Source organism: Scardinius erythrophthalmus (assembly GCF_964197995.2).
Source record: "Scardinius erythrophthalmus genome assembly, chromosome: 15".
NCBI lineage: Eukaryota > Metazoa > Chordata > Actinopteri > Cypriniformes > Leuciscidae > Scardinius > Scardinius erythrophthalmus.
This window is the reverse complement of record NC_138235.1, coordinates 40,915,897-40,933,357: the sequence shown is the minus strand read 5'-3', so window position 1 is coordinate 40,933,357 and position 17,461 is coordinate 40,915,897. Positions and strand designations below refer to the sequence as shown.

The 17,461-nt window shown below is 39.0% G+C and overlaps 1 protein-coding gene across 3 annotated transcripts in view; it reads right to left on the bottom strand.

Moving 5' to 3' along the window:
- The window catches only part of LOC308703322 (NLR family CARD domain-containing protein 3-like), a 106,595-nt gene that overhangs the window by 45,611 nt on the left and 43,523 nt on the right, over window positions 1-17,461 (bottom strand). The gene's annotated exons all lie outside the window — the stretch shown is intronic.

Here is a 17,461-nt window from a genome sequence, read left to right as displayed (position 1 = left end):
AATGGCACATGCAGCCACTATCTGTGATGCCCGCTCTGGTGACTCTGAAGCGCCGAACACAGTTGAAATGTGCCTTTGGGAGGCCAAAGGTCATCTCTATCTTCACTCTGGTTTTACTGAGGGCAACATTGAAGCGGTGCTGTGGCCCTGTCTGAGGGTCATGATAGGGGGTTATTGTGTAGGTTTTTCTAGCTCAGTTCAAATTAACAGTGTTTTGTACTGTACCAAATTTAACTTGCTTTCCTCAAAGTACTGACACAACACAGACTCATGGAAAATTCGTGAGACAAGCACTGGAGCCAGGCCATTTGGCTTCCAAACTTGATCATATGTTCATGACCACAAGTCGTCTGCAGATGAAATGTTTAGTAGATCATTGTTATATCTGTTAAAGTTACTATTAATTTAAAGATTCATCTCACAGAAAATAACCATCTCACATATTCACATCATCTCTACCTGAACTGTGATAGGACTTCCTATTAACATAATCTGCCTCATGGCCCCTAGAGCAGTGGAGATTGGAGCAATAGACTGCATAGCCTACATGTTGCAATGACTTGGGAATCCTATCATAAGATTATCAGAAGAATAATAAAAAAGATTCAAAATAATTATTAATATGTATTATATTGTATAGTACATTTGTGAAATTTGCTTTTTGAGAAAAAAAAAGTGTTCATGTGATGTCACCCTATCAATATATCTTACTGGCACTTTTATAAAAGCCCTCTTTTATGGACATGGTCGATAAATGTCCGGGGAACACTATTAATGAAACTATTCATGTACTCCTGCAGAGCGAGGACCCTTGCGAATGGTTCGACAAACTTATGTTTTCCCCTAGCTTCTGTGCGTCACCCACCGTGCAAGAATGTACCACTTGCAAAAAAAAAAAAAAATAAATAAATAAAAACCCACGCAACACCATTTGCGGTACAGTAAGTGCATGAATTCGACGTGTTAAATTCTTTATGTGCGGCTCAAGAAGTTCGCAAAGATAAGACATTCCTTCCGCGGAAAATCTGTATCTTTCATACAAGTAACTATCAGTTAAGGCAAGGGGATTTTGTCTGGCTAAAAACTCTTTCTCTACGAAGTGCTCGTCTAACAATTTGCGCTGAGATGTCCACCGGATTTGGAAGAAAAAGTGAAGCCATTGTAACAGACACTGGGAATAAGTTACGTCACCTATATGTTTCTTTGCTCTCATCTGATTGGTCAAACTTCAGTCTGAGCTCTTGAATCCAGAACATAACCTGCCCCGGAGCAGGTTAGCCGTGCAGCGTAAGATACCATGGCAACGAACACCGATTAAAGCCGAGCTACTTTCATAGTACCTAAAACCCAGGGTTGGCGGAAACTAAGCTGAAACATAGCTGGCTAGCCTCCTAATCCGGCTTCATGGTACAGGCCCCTGGTGAGTTCAGTGTTGGATAGATCAGTTGTTATAATGTGTTGCCATCAGGGCCTGAAGTTAACTTTTTTGACCACCAGCCACTGTGACCTTTTACCAGCCAGTTTTTTTTTTTTGGCCTCATAAAAGGTGGAGAAAAAAAGGAAAACATTTGCTTTTTTTTTTTTTTTTTTTTTTTACTTTTTATTCATCAATGTATCCTAAAAAAGTATCACAGGTTATGAAAAAATATTAAGCAGCAGAACTGTTTCCAACTTTGATAATTAATCATATTAGAATGATTTCTAAAGGATCATGTGATAGACTGGAGTAATGATCCTGAAAATTCAGCTTTGCATCACAGAAATAAATGATAATTTAAAGTATAATAAATTGAAAACCAATTATTTTAAATTGTAATAATATATCACAATATTACATTTTTGTTCTGTATTTTTGATCAAATAAATGCAGGCTTGATGAGCAGAAGAAACTTCTTTTAAAAACATTAAAAACAGTAAAGTGTGGTTTGTGTCAGCTGAGTGTGCACTGAAGACGCTGCACTGCCCCTCCCCCACTAACAGAGTGTGCTGGAATCTGCTCTTCAAGACAACGATAAGTTTTAAACTTCCAAAGCATCTTCTAACTGTTTGACTTAGCTGAAATATTGCCATACACTTTGAAAGTGGAAACAGGTAGCTCTATACTAGCAACTATAGCTATGCAAGTTTGTGGGTCCAAATGGAAAACGCGAATGCCTCTATAAAACGGCTTGCTAGTTGTAGGCTATTCGTATTAGAGTTGTGACGTTCGCGAACGAACCGATTCTTTTGAACGGCTCATAAACATGAACGATGGGAGCCGAGTCGCGGCAGGAGGGGAGCCGTTCTTTCTGTCGTTATTTTTTTCCCATGCGTGTTTCACACAGATGCACACAAATTAGCTCCTCCGCGAGACAGAACAGTTATAGGGGGAGGGGCGCACCCAGGGCGGGGTGCTACGTAAACATTTCCATTTTATTTATTCTAATTTTATCTACAGTATATGTCTAATACTTAAAAAAAACATGTATCTATCAAAATGTTCTTTTGTGATACTGTTCTTGTATAGCAATTTTTCACTAAAAGCTGTTTTGCACAGACATTCATTGCAGCCCACTTTGTTATTGTTCATTTAAGACTTGAAGGGGCTGATGCCCTATTTGCAAAGTTTACAGTAGTAATAGTAGTAATAGTGGACTGTATGTAGACATTTCCATTTTATTGACTACAAATCTCACCTCATCATTCCTCCCAGTGATTATTTCCAGGATAAACTGAGATGCCCCCAAGCTGGCTTCTTAAAACTGACTAAATATTTAAAAAGAGCCAAAAGAGCCGTTCTTTTGAACGGCTCTTTGAAAGGAACGGATCGCCAAGATCCGGATCCCCTCAAAGAGCCATAAATCCCATCACTAATTCGTAACAGGGCCGGCCCTCGGCATAGGCGGAATAGGCAAATGCTAGGGGCGCCACTCATCCATAGGGGCGCCAAAATAGTGAACGAGTGAATTTTTTTTTTTTTTTTTTTGTTGCTTTTTTAAAACCATTAATTCGAAATACTACACAAAAAAAAAAAAAAAAAAAAAAAACTCCACAAAAACTTAGCTAAGTCCCCCGACTCCGGTCCGGCGCATCGATCTCCCCCGCCCAGCGAGTGCTTGAAGTGCGTCAGAAGCAGAGCGCGCGCGATCAGTTGTTGGTCATTTGTTAGTCTAGTAGCCAGCCCATAGAGCCCCATTGTGAACCCGGAAATGTTGAGTACACCAAAGTTTTATTGCAGAAATGTGAAGTATGGGTCCCCAGCATACAGAAACTGCCGGATGCTAATTTACATATGTTGAGCAATTTGCATAATTAGCATAATTAGCATTATTAGCTTAATCGTCCATTTTGACCACATAATTTGCACTGTATGGGCAATTTCTACAATGTGTGAGTGGTTTTAGAGGTTTTAGAGGATGCTGATTTCATTTCTGGCACTTTCAGAATTCAAAATGGTAATTCTAGAACAAATTTGGATAAATTTAGACATTTTTTTATTAATTTTGGCCAAAATTTTTGGTTATTTTCATGGTAAACACAATCTCACATTTCAGAATCACAAGAGCTCTTGCTCTTTGATGTGAATGTTGCTAACCTAAATTTGTTTACATTTCTTGAGGTCCAGTTATGTTTATGCAAATAAGCTGTTGCAGCTAGCTGGTGTAGTTGTAATAAGTATGTTGTAAAGCAAGGGAGCATAGTCTAGTTTTAAAGTCGAAATTCGCCATGCAAATATTTTTTTCTTATATCACCTTAATATTCGTAAAAGTCAGTCAAGGGATTTAATGTTGACATTTTAATGTTGATATTACTTATGTTTTCACATTAAGATAAAAGGTGGACAGAGTTATAGTGACAGTATTGTTCAATACATTGTAAATTTCTAGTCAGATCCATTTTGTGGGTGAATCTGGTGTTCTAAAATTAGTTACCATTATTTAAAAATTTCGGATTCTTCTTTTAATTAAATTCAGACTTCTTGCAGTGGAAAAGTTGGCAACTTTAAAATATCAAAGGAATCGCTACTATGCTAATTAAGAGCTCGGAGACACAGCCATACATGAGACTTTGTCAAACATTATTGCTTCTGATGGTGCTTCTTCAGCTTCTGTGCTATGTCACAAATCTTGCTACAGCTCATATACTACTAGCTCTAGAAACGTGAGCAAACGCAAGTCAGACTCATGTCAGAGTCAGCCAGGAAAGCGAATCATTCGTTCTCAACTCTCTGCCTTTGAGTATTCAAAACAGTGCTTGTTCTGTGGTCTTATTTGTAAAGAAAAAGACTCTAAAAATCCTAACAGGTGGAATCCAGTTAAAAAATGTCAGACTTGTCACCCTTGAAAGATGTGATTTTGTCTAAATGTGATGAACGGCTAGCCTAGAAATCTAGATGCACCCTAGCGGCAGCAAAATTTATTTTGCAGCCAGTGTAGTCTAGCAACTCTCCGTTGACTTTCGAGCTGGAAAAACCAAACACTAGTCAGGCCAATCAAATCATGTATAGAGTCGGTGGGCGGGCTTAACAATGATGGCAGAGTTGTGATGGTTCTGCGTGAATTCCCTGCTACTTGGAAAACAAAGAATGGCGGCTGCTGCTGGCGAACAGCGGTCTTTCCAATCGGCTTTGGCCGCAACTCTGGAGGACTTGGAGTTAAGCTTTTCTTTGAGAAAAGAACAAAGTACGGCACTTAAGTCATTCTTAAAAAAGGAAGATTTGTAGTTTTGCCGACCAGATACGGCAAAATTTAATCTATCAACTAGCTCCGCTGGTGGGCAAACGCTCTGGTTGGTTGTAGCGCTGTCCTATTGCGTGCAGAGGAAATTTGAAAGACAACCATTTATCCCGCCCCTCGGATTGAGCCGTGCCAATGGTGAGTTGCCAGACCTAACATCTTGATGTAGGTCTGGCTTGCCAGGCTAATGAACGGCAGGATGATTGGGCAGAAGTTGTGAAGCTACGGGTGAATGGCATCATGGACCTACCTGCAGCTGATGCTCAGTATCACTCCAAGTGTTACAATGCTTTCAGGAAGGTACCTATTAATGCAACTGCTAGTAAACCAATTGACAGCTGCCTAGCTTCGGTCATAGACCACATGAGTGCAAACAAGTCAGTGACTTGGACTGTCTCCAAATTACATGATGTTTTTGTAGCTAATTCTGGGAGTTTGTGCCGGAAACAAATGCTAGCACACCTGTGTGATTATTATGGTGATGCCGTTATTGTACTGAGAGTTGAAGGATGTCAGACGATTGTTGGCTTTAGGCCGTACATTGCTAAATTCGTTTCGCGTTCCTACCCCAAAGCAACAAAATAAAATAAAATTCTTTATCAAAATTTATAAGGAAAGACAAGTACTTTGTTTAGGCTTGGCTTGTAGGGAATTCCAAACCTGCGTATATTCAAACGCACATAACTATAGAACCCACTCTAAATGCGCATGTGAACGCCATCAGTGTTTCTCACAGGTTCGCGTTTAAAGTCTGTGTAGAGGGAATGGTGTCGTCTTGGCCCCTAATTTAATAACAAATGATCGTTGCGACAGAAGCAAATCAATCAAAACTAACTTTAGATGGAAAATAACTTAACTCTGCTATAAAGCCAAAACAATCTCTGTTACCTTAAATTATACGCTTATCTCTGTAAAGCTGCTTTGAAACAATCTACATTGTTAAAAGCGCTATATAAATGAAGATGACTTGACTTGACTTGACTAAATATCTCAAATTAGTAGGACAAACTGGCCTCTTCAATGATGACGATGATGATGATGATGTCGACAAGTTTGTGGTGGGCCGACAAAGTGCGGGGAGAGGTCCAGAATATTCCATTGCCTCGTGAATACGACCTTGGCAGCTTTAGGCATGAAAGGGTCATTCAATATACAAGTCCAACTCTCCTAAGACTTGTCTCCAGTCTTGTGTCCAGGGTAGAAACGGTGACCAAGCCAGCACTCACACTTGCTCAATGCATCAGCACATCCGTAAAAGCTGGAATCACACAACTTTGGGGCTAGCTATAAAACCTCATCATAAGGTAGTTCAGAACTGTTTCGGGACCTAAATGAGCTTGGTCTTGTTGTAACATATGATGAGGTCCTCCGGGTTCCGGAAGTCAGCTGCCAAATACGCCTCAGATGATGCAGATACACTGAAATAAATGATCCGTTGAATTTAATCAATTTTTTTATCGTAAGTGGTTGCATTCAATTTATTTTACCTACATTTAAACAAATGCGTTAAGTTGAACTAAAATTGATTAAGTTCAATTAATCATTTTTTTCAGTGTAAGTACCTGCGGGTATGGACTGAAGAGGTGCATTGGCCCTATTCACAGTTGGGGTGATAACTTTGATCTTGTAGTCTTCACACCCAATGGTTGCCGCACAAGACATGCCATGGCCACTCGTCACTAAAAGTTCCCCGTCTGACAAAGCTCCAAGCTGAGAAATTCTGTCCGGTAGCTAACAGCAGTCTTGCCATTGAACATTATACAGGCCCTAAGAAGCTGACTCCACCCGCTCTGAAAGAAGTGACAAGAACAGCTACTGTCCAAGAGAGCATCCGAGAGAGGGCTTCTAGAGCACAGAGGAGGGATGATGCTTCCATTCTACTCCTCTTCCCCTGGACTGGTCAGCCTACAATGTTGTGCAAGATCGTCACAGTGATGAAGGTGTGTCTAAAATGAAGAATATAAGTGTCTTTGGACCATTGCTCGACTCACCAGGACAGACAAGGATAGTGAAGATGATGAGGCTGCCTTTTGTTAATTAATTGTGAGGCATAGTAGTTTGCCTGAAGGTGGCAGCCAGTGTGTGCTTTGTGTGGTGCGGAGGTGAGGCCCTCTTGGTTAGCCTTTGGTGTGGCGGGCTGACCCGGGTTGGCCAGACTCAGTTTTAACTCTTGCATCTGGCGGAGTTTTAACTGGGTCCTCGTTGGATCTTGCGACTTGCGGACCAACCTGGACAGCCCTTCTGCCATTCGGGAGTTGCCCTAGCGACTTGCGTGGCCTATCTTGAATGGCATGTATACAGTGAATATTTGTACATAGTTTGTTGATGGTGATGGGCTTAGGTGATGTCATCTCACTGGGTGTCTTAAAGAGCTACCCCATTAATATGTATCGTACAGTTGCAGGATCCAAGTATGTCAAATACCCGCATTGCTTTTCCCTCCAGAAATGCATAACATTCAGCCTAACAAAGATTCATCATTTATCCAAAAAGCAATTTTGAATCTTCAAAAGTGTCAGGAGGGGATTCAGCCTCACCACACCCTAAACAATGCATCAATATTCACAAGAGCACTCAAGATTCTGAAATGTAATTTATTTTGTATACCATAAAAGTAACCTAAAATTATAACTGAAAGTAATCAGAATTTGCCTAAATAAATCAAAATATGTAATAAAATTAGCTCTTTGAAATCTGAAAATGCCAAAAATGAAATCAGCATCCTCTAAAACCTCTAAAACCACTCACATATTGTAGAAATTGGCTATACAGTGTAAAATATCTGCTAAAAATGGACGATTAAGCTAATAATGCTAATTATGCTAATTATGCAAATTGCTCAACAAATTAGCATCCGGCAGTTTCTGTATGCTGGGGACCCATACTTCACATTTCTGCAAAAAAACTTTGGTGTACTCAACATTTCCGGGTTCACCTAGTTGGCTACTAGACTATGTTGTGTAGCGTTGCCTCTCGCCTCATCCAGTGTAGACAGCATTGCTCTTGTTTGAGGGCGCTTAACACACTCAAGCTCCCCGTAGAAACGGGCCTGCCAGCTCGCGCCGGCTCTAGACACGGTGAAAGTTTCCTGATTGTGACGGATGGACGAATTTACATGACACATTATAAATTAGCATTATAGTCTGCGATAGATACAGTGTCAAGAGAAGAGAAGAGGATAAAAGGGGATAAAGACAGTGGTAAAGTGATGCAATGAATGAACAGTTTATCTAATTGCATAGTATTAGGATACTATAATTTAATGGCAGTTATTTTTATCTTAAACTTTATGCTAGCAGTTGTTTAGTAGTTGTTTGTTCAGAGTTTTCCAGAGGCCACAGACAGTGTGTTTGCTGTCACAAAGCTTTGGGTGTCTATAATGTTTATTTCCACTAGATGGCGCTTGTGTACTTCAACACTCATTTATTTCAGCAACTTTTAATCAGTTTAATATTTTTATATTTCGATTATTTTATAATGCTTGTTGTGATTTATATACTCAACTGTTGTATATTTGAGCAATAATTATTCTTTCGAAGAGTTTTTTGGGTATATTTTATTTTGTTTCCATCGTGCCTTTGTATGTCACTTCCTGTTTTTTGCCACAAACAATGAGTCAGAACTGCGGTCGGAGTTTGACAGAGCAATTTTGCTGATCATATAAAACGATGTAATCTTCGCAAAGTTTAAAGTATTTCTCTTTATGATCATAAGTCATGCAATCAAGAAGCTTCAAGATGTAACCCCCTCTCTTAGCTCACAAGCAGGCAAAAGTGGTATGTATTTTCTGTTTATGTACGAGTTTAAAGTCATTTGTGTTTTCCATGTAACTGACTGTATGACATGTTTTTGTTGTATATTCATCCTTTTTACTCAGTTCTACGGTGTTGATGTTAATGTCTGACTCCAGAGAGCATTAAACATCAGTTAAAAGAACCTCAGCCTTCGTGTTGTGACTAAGAGCGGTACAGACAGTGTGATTTTGTAACAATCATGTCAGTTTTTTAGACGCATTTAGGCCTACTATCACTTTTTTTAATTAATGTTTTACTCTTTGTGCAGTTTTGGGGGGATATATGTTTTTTTTTTTTTTTGTGCCAAAATTAGTAATGATATTTATATACAGGTTTAATAAAATAGCAATGTTTTTTTGTAAAATTCACATTAAAGAAGACATTCTCAGTTTCATTCATGGTGAAAACATGAAACGTGCCATAGTTTATTGGAAGATTGCTGCCATCAACTGGAAAACAAGCACTTTTGCTAGAGCTCAATGAATAGTTTGTGCATGAATGACATTTGGACGATGACATCACTGTTTTATCCAGAGCGGCAGAAGTGTGCAGGGGCGGACTGGCCATCTGTGTGATCTGGAGAATTACAGGACGGCCTATACTCCGGGACGGCTGGTGGGCCGGCCCACCACCCGCCACGCACGCAGTTATCACCTGTTTTTTTTTTTCCCCACTAATCTGTTTCACACTCCAGTACTGTAGGCGGCAGCAATGCACCTTTAAGTTGGATGCCAGCTGCACTGGCCGTGGCCGCCAAGTAAGAAGCAAAGACGTTAGATAAAAGCATAGAAACAAACAAACAATATGCATAACGCGGCCGTGGGGAAAAAAAAACGGAAGAAAAAAAAGGGTGGGGCTGAGAAGGCGAGAGAAAAAAAAATTGCGGAATTTAGATACTGAAGCCGCTAAATGTCGCAAAATAACTGGAATATTTAGCAGCACAGCCAGCAGCAGCACCTCACAGTTAAATATTAGCAGCCAGACAGCAAGTGAGCCAGACAGCTATGCAGCAACATGCCACCAGTGATGAGGGACAGAATTCATTTTAAGACAGAATGGAATAGATTGTCATAGCATATTATATCTATTCCATGTTCTCTTGGAATAAAACCTGTTTTTTTTTGTTTTGTTTTTAAATCCATTCCATCATTTGTTTATTCAGGTTGAGCTTAGACCAAGTCCATTTATATGTTAGTATTCAAGTTAATCTAGAATAATATGCTTTTAACACAACATCTAGTCAACATCAGTGCTATTGCTATAATTTGGATGGTATAGTATCATGAGCCACAATTTAAGTCTTGTGACACTCATGGCAGGCATTATTGTTGTTGTTGTTGTTGAGTTTCCGTGCGCCGATTGCTTTGGGCCGGGCCTAGTCAAAAGTCCAGGGCCGTTTTTTAGTCCCAGTCCGTCCCTGCCCTAGTGAAACTTCTCGCCATATTAGACATTCTCTGGTTGTAGGCTATTCGTATGCATACGGTAACTGTTGCGAACACTGGTCATAGGATTAAGTAATGCCGACGTTGTTCCGTGGTATTTGTGGGAGTTTTATTCAGCGACCACCTGGCAGAGGTTTGGACGCGTGTGGTGTGTGTGTCTCTCCAGTGTTTCCCACACATGTGGAAGTGCGCGACAGAATCACCAGCTGCCACATAATGCGTTTTTTGCGGTCAAATTCTCAAGCAGAATTTTTATCCCGCCAAAGCCTTATTTGATCGCTGAGTGATGTGGATGACTGAAAACTGCGCTGTGACAGGTCGCATGTTGCTGAAAGAACCTTTACTGTCTATGGAAAGAACGAGCAGAGAGAGAGAGAGAGAGAGAGAGAGAGAGAGAGAGAGAGAGAGAGAGAGAGCGAGCCCCTCCTCTGGCCGCGCGCACACTCTCACCGTCTTCAAACTGTCTAGCTCTCCCTCCCTCGCGCATATTAATCAAAATCAATTGAGAATTGACATGATGGTAAAAGTTTGGAAGAGCGAAATTTGAAGACCTGACCTAAAGACGCAAAAGACCTGAATTACCGCTGAATGTGATTTGTGCTAAAAAAAAAAACATTTCCTTATCTTCTCTGAAAAGCGTACGTTCCGCACACTCAGCTGACACAAACCACACTTTCAATAAACCCAAAAACCTATCCAGTGATGAAATGTTTTCTGTGTTGACACAAATCTTGTGCGATGTCCTAAACTGCCGGGATAATCACACAAACACGTACACGTCCGCTAATGACACCTCTGATTCACGCACTAATGACTCCTTTGAACCGATTCTATTTAATGTATGGCAACCATAGACTGTAAAAAATATGGACAAAGCGTCTGTGACGTCACTCATAGACTTTCTGAAGAACGGGTTTGAAGCAGTTTATGGGGGGAATGGGCGGCGCCATCTTGGAAAATCTTGGGAAATCCTAACCCCACCCACCTTCTAACGCAGTGCGCGTCAACATTACAACATTAACAACATTACAGATCATCTTCGTTGCATTAAAATGACAAAACTCAACCCAGTCTCTTTTTGTTAATTTCAGTTTTATCAATATTAGCCATTATAAAAGTATAAGTAAAAGGTATAAGAAGCTATACAAATAAAGCAAACAATTCAGTCAAACATACAAAGCCAGCGCTCTAGTCTAACCATACATCAGTAAAGTTAAATAGCTTATAAAGTTATGAAACTTCCACTCAGCCAAAACGATTGCCCAGGGAAAACATTATAGATTCACAAGACCAAAAATCGCCCATTAGATATACACAAGACGAATTATATCTCATGTTTAACCACTACAGAGACGCCAGAGTAGCAGAGTCATACATTTTATATCTAAATACGATCTAAACTAACGAATTAGAAAAAAAATTCACCCCCCTCACAGTTGTCAGGCACTTGGAAGCTATCGAAAAATACAATAAAAGTCCATGGGACCAACCTGTAAAAACATGAATTTATGCTGTGAAAACGGACATTTTAACATGGGGGCTATGGACATTTGCTCCCTTTTGGGACCTTCCCCTAGCGGATTTTCGATGTATTGCAGTTTTTCGCACTTCCGGGTAGGCTTCATTTTTTCAGATTAGAATGTTGCCGCTTGATGGCAACCAGGGCCTGAAATTAATGGTGCGTTCAAGTCATCTCGTATAGATCGTATTTACGAGTTGAACGCACTTGAACGCCACCACAATGTCGTAAATACCAGTGGGGAGTTCGGGATTTTCTTTAAGCCCCGATCTGTACGAGTTGGGGGCGTGTCAGTGATTAACATGGCGGAATACACAATATGTAAAGGTATTTAGCTGTGATATTGTCAGGCTTTTCTATTTACAGAGCAGTTAGCTAATCGCCAACACAGAATATGATAGTATTATAATATAACAATGCAACATGTAACGATGAGTTGCAGTGGCTTCATAAATTATTTAAAAACATAAAAATACAAAGTACACCTGATGCACATTTCTTTGTTCTTCATTTTCTAGAACAAGAGTTTAATAACCTTACTGTATTTTTGTGTAATTAATTAAGAGAAAGTACTCCGTCATCTTGCTCCGATGAAAGTGACTTGAACGCACATGTCGTTATAAGCGCGACTTCCCACCTCGTACGTACGAACCTCCCAGGAGGACTTGAACGCACCATAACACCCGACCACACGCCAAATGCGGGTGAATTCTGCAATTGGCGGGTAACACTGTCAATCTACCTGCCACATTGGCAGGCAGCCAATGAGAATCGACCCTTCGCGGGGAGTTTGATTGACAGGCGATCTGGCCAATCATAATCCGCCTTTTTTTGTCCGACAAAGCAGTCAGGAGAGTTCAACGTTGGAGGATTTGAACTTGAAAAAACGGAGTGTACTGAGTAAGCCTACTGACATCTTTCCGCAGTTAAAACTACATTCCTTCTTATGTTTATTCATGTTTATTTGATGCTATAAATTAACTAGAAGGAAGAGATGATCGGTTCACGAGCAGCTTTAACTGAGGCACCACAGCGATCTGTCAAGACACATTACAGAGCCACAAAACGGTATTGTCAAATTTTCTTTAAAAATGACCAAATTTTAATGTTGAGACTTTGTTTAATATCAAAAGTAACCTGGACTGTCTTGTCTGTCAGCGTGTTGTCAGTGTCCCTGCTCCGCGATGTGTTTTTCATTGCGTGAGATCATGGTTTGGCGTGAGCGCGGTGTAGCTTGTCGGACATAGCAACAGTAACTAAAGGGGCCTGTTGTTCTTTGACATTTAAACGAAGTCAGCCATTTCGTTGGATTTTAGCTAAAAATGCACATTACTGGAGTAAAGAAAGCATCTGTGAAAGCAGTATTACCAGTAATATAACAATATTAATCTAGTTCTGCTTAATCCTGAACGCTGCCCAGCCATCAACACAGCCACGTTTGATTTGTTTACATACGAGCTGCACTAGGTCTATATCTGTATTCTAAGAGTTATTATTACTTGTATGGATCTCGTTAATAACTTGACAGCACTTAAATGTGTATTCTTACAAGTTAAAGAACAAATGTTTGTGCAATTCCTTTTTTTTCTCCACCTTTTATGAGGCCAAAAAAAAAAAAAAAAAAATGGCTGGTAAAAAGTCACAGTGGCTGGTGGTCAAAAAAGTTAACTTCAGGCCCTGATGGCAACACATTAACATTAACTATTAATAAACTGCACTTCTACAGCATTTGTTAATCTTTGATAATGTTAATTTAACAATTTATAGTAGCCTTATTGAAATCAAAAGTTGTATTTGTTAACATTAGTTAGCCTAATGCACTGTGAATAACATGAACAAATGAACAGCTGAATGAACAGCTGTATTTTTATTAACTAAGATTAACAAAGATTAATAAATAATACAGTAACAAATGTACCTTTTGCTCATTTTTAATTATGCTTAAATAATTATTTTCAGTATTTTCAGCACTGAACTCTTTTATTACTTGTTCTACCTCACCTGTTTTTACTATTTGTTAAATTTATATTTTTTTAAGTTCAATAAATTATCCTCTTTTAAATTGAGACTTGCAACATTTGATATCATCATGATCATTGTGTCATTTTTATGATGTAAATTGAGTGAGCAAAAGCAGTATCGGCTCCAAATATCGGCTCAAGAAAATCGGCAGCCCGTATCGGTCATCGGCTAAGGCTGATGAAAAAAAATCGGTATCGGCACTAAAAAATCCATATCGGTCGATCCCTAAATATAAATCTTCTTTACTATCACTTTTTATCAATTTAACACATGCTTGCTGAATAAAAGTATTGACTTATTTCAAAAAAAGAAAGAAAAAAAAAAGACTGACCCCAAATTACTGACCAGTAGTGTATATTGTTGTTACAAAAGATTTCTATTTTTAAAACATTTGCTTCTTTTTTTTTTTACTTTTTATTCATCAAAGTATCCAAAAAAAGTATCACAGGTTATAAAAAAATATTAAGGAGCAGAACTGTTTCCAACTTTGATAATGAAACATAATGAAGAATGATTTCTAAAGGATCATGTGATAGACTGGAGTAATGATCCTGAAAATTCAGCTTTGCTTCACAGAAATAAATGATAATTTAAAGTATATTAAATGAAAACCGATTATTTTAAATTGTAATAATATATCACAATATTACATTTTTTTCTGTATTTTTGATCAAATAAATGCAGGCTTGATGGGCAGAAGAAACTTATTTCAAAAACATTAAAAATAGTAATGTGTCCAAACTTTTGACCTGTAGTGCATGTAAAATAATCCAATCGCCCTCTTCCCAGATATTTCTAAGATACATTTGACATATTTAACATCAAAACAAATAAAACGTCTTGATTAAACTTAAAGGTCCTCTAAGCGATCTCGGTTAGCGTAACCTCTTGTTGATGTTTGAATTATTATCAAACAAAACGGAGGCTAGCTAGACCCTCCCTCCTCCTCATCCGCGCACTACCCCCTGAACCCCACCCCCACATCATTCTGGTCGGTTATTGGCTTGAACAGTTTGTTATGTTTCGTGCGGCGGGTCGCTCTGTTTGTTGCTCAGTTTGTTTTTGCTGCAGTTTGTGGAGCCTGTGGTGTCTGCAGAGACCGTGTTTTTTCACAGTGTGTTCAGGGGACAGGCAGCGAGCGATAGTGAGGAGATGTTTGCGGTATGTGAAAAAAAAATGTTTTGGCCTAAAAAACGCGTGAGATCGCTTAGAGGACCTTTAAGTGAACTTATTCCATGTGCGGTTCAATATCAACCAATAAGATTCCATGTACGATGTCGCGTTTTCATTGGCCAGTCGTTGAAGCCTATTTCTGATTGGTTGTTGCCGTTTTGACAGCGTTTATGCCAAGAGCAAAGAGAAAGAAATCGAAGAGAAGAGTACTTAGGCATGAATGCACGGGACACAGTCTAAGCACATACACGCTTGCTTTAAGCGAAGAGGAGAGATTCGCGACTGCACTGAACACGCTTTAGCGAGTCCAAGAGAAAATTCTTACAAGAACAGCGTGTATCTGAGAGCGCGAGCCCAGTTCCCACGCGCGAGCAGAGAGATTCGCGCTCGGCACATTATATTAATGTACTTTCGCGCTACAATAATGCGCTCTCGACATTTGACAGGAAAATAACGCCATTAACTAACATTAATAAAGGCTATTGCTCTCTGTTAGTTCATGTTAGTTAATGCATTAACAAATGAGACCTTATTGTAAAGTGTTACCAAAAATTAAATAAAATGAAAATAAAATACCTAAATAATGCAAACAACTCATTGGATAACATTGGGCTGCATATAAAGAAACAAATTGCATTTTTCTTTTGCTGGATGTCTATTGTCTATTTGCATATCAATAAAGATTTCTTTTAATACAATGCACACTGAATTTGTCATTTCTACAACTTTTACAGCACTTCATTTTTGTGAGCCTGACATATTACATTTATTATCATTAGCACTCCATGTTCAAAGATTTACTAGCTGTCAGTTCATCTCTTATACGCTGCTGCCATCTAGTGATTTTAGTTGTAACTCTAAAAGTATGGGGAACTGCTTAACTAATGTCTGTTTAGTAATTCATATTTTATCCTTCATTTGCTCTCCAGAAGCCATATTTGAGCACACACACACACACACACACACACACACACACATGTAGTTTCCTTTAAATGTAAAGGGGAAGAATAAAAAAGAGAAACTGGATCTGTGAATTCTCACAGAATCACAATTGAATTCATATCTTGCTACTCAGTCAGAATCTTATTAACCTGGAGTCCCAGTCTCTGTCACAATAACCATATATGTAATGTTTTAGGCCTATTGGCAGACATCCGTTTAAAATGTAGGCAATGGCATATAAAGAAGCTTTTCTCCATATCCACTTCAGTTTCTCAGCTTGCACTTTAATTATTGATTAGGCTACGCTATTACAAGCGAAAAATATATAAAAAAAATTATTATGTTGGACGTGATACGTTATGAAGAGGAGCGATTTTTCAACTGAATTGAAAGATTTGCCTGTAACGTTACGTTTGTCTTCAGTTACACGGGTAACTTACAAACTCAAAGAAAAGAAGAAACAATTACTTTAACTTTACAAAGTTCGGAAAATGGTACGTAACACAAACATAGCAACATAAGTTGTATTAATTCACCTTTGACGAAATGATCACTGCACACACGGGCGTTTTCCGATTCGGCTCCTCCCGACCGCAGACGTAGGTTTGCAAGCCATTTTTTCCCGGCGTTTTTCGGTCAATTTCTTGAATTTTCCCCCTTATGAACAACAACTTTTGGTACACGATAAAAACTCCTCGTGGTTTAATCGATTTGAGCAACCATAAACGACGCAAAACATCGGCATTTTGAGTTTGTTAGAGTGCTTCCTAAATGTAACAAATCACTTCCTGCCCTCCATCTGCATTTCGCGCCATGGCAACGCAGTAACGTGACGTCATATGCAAACAAGCTATTGTCGTATAAAATGCAGCTCATATCTGTTGCTTTCGGTGACGTGCCCTCCATTAAATCGGCATATAGCGCGGGAATTAAAGATCGGATTTAAATCCGTTTTGCAAAAACACATTTATGTGACCAGGTGTAGATGGAGTCGTTTTTATAAATAGAGCAAACGCTTTACAAATATGAATTCTCTTACATCATATGAACAGACGTAAAAATAATTTGCTGAATTTGATCATGTTGTTTTAATAGCTTTGCTTGTAATTAATGAAATAGTAGTTATTTCCCTGCATTTGATTCCATTTTGATTATACTATCAAATTGAAAATGCGAATTGAAAATACGCCCAATGGAAATACGTAAATTTCGCAAAAACTCCCATTTACAGAAAAAAAGTTTTTATGCTCACATGAGGTGGTTTTTCAGGCCATTCAAAAAAGAAATATTTCGCAAAACTGCACTGGAAACAGTTTTTGCGCATTTACAGTCACCTGGCGTAGACGACGCAGTGTGTTTGGACAGAATACGAGACAGAGTTCTTTATTAAATTCATATAAGGCAAAAGAATTACAGGAATAATGGATTCTAAACCTCAAATAAATGCCACAATCAAGACCTTGAAGCAGAACTGAGGGAGAAACACCCAGAAACTCCTCATATGTGCCGCTCACAAGTATAATAAGGGTCGTTCCTCACCATTAATGCTTGGAAACACACACACATCTCCTTCCATTAATAATAATGGCCAGTGCAGTGGCTGGGATATACATAATCCTACCAACGTCCGTTACAGTTTTTTTCGATGGCTAAACGACGGTGAGCACAACTGGAGTCACATGTGCAAAACTCTAACTACAGTCTGCACAGCAGCAGTTCATGTGGACTAAACTCTAGTTCATTTTTCATTGCTTGAACACAGTTTTCAAAACTTATCCCATGACTTTAACCACAACCTGCACAACACTGTGGATTTACAGCACTTTGTTCAAATGCTAACACACTGCTGTCAAA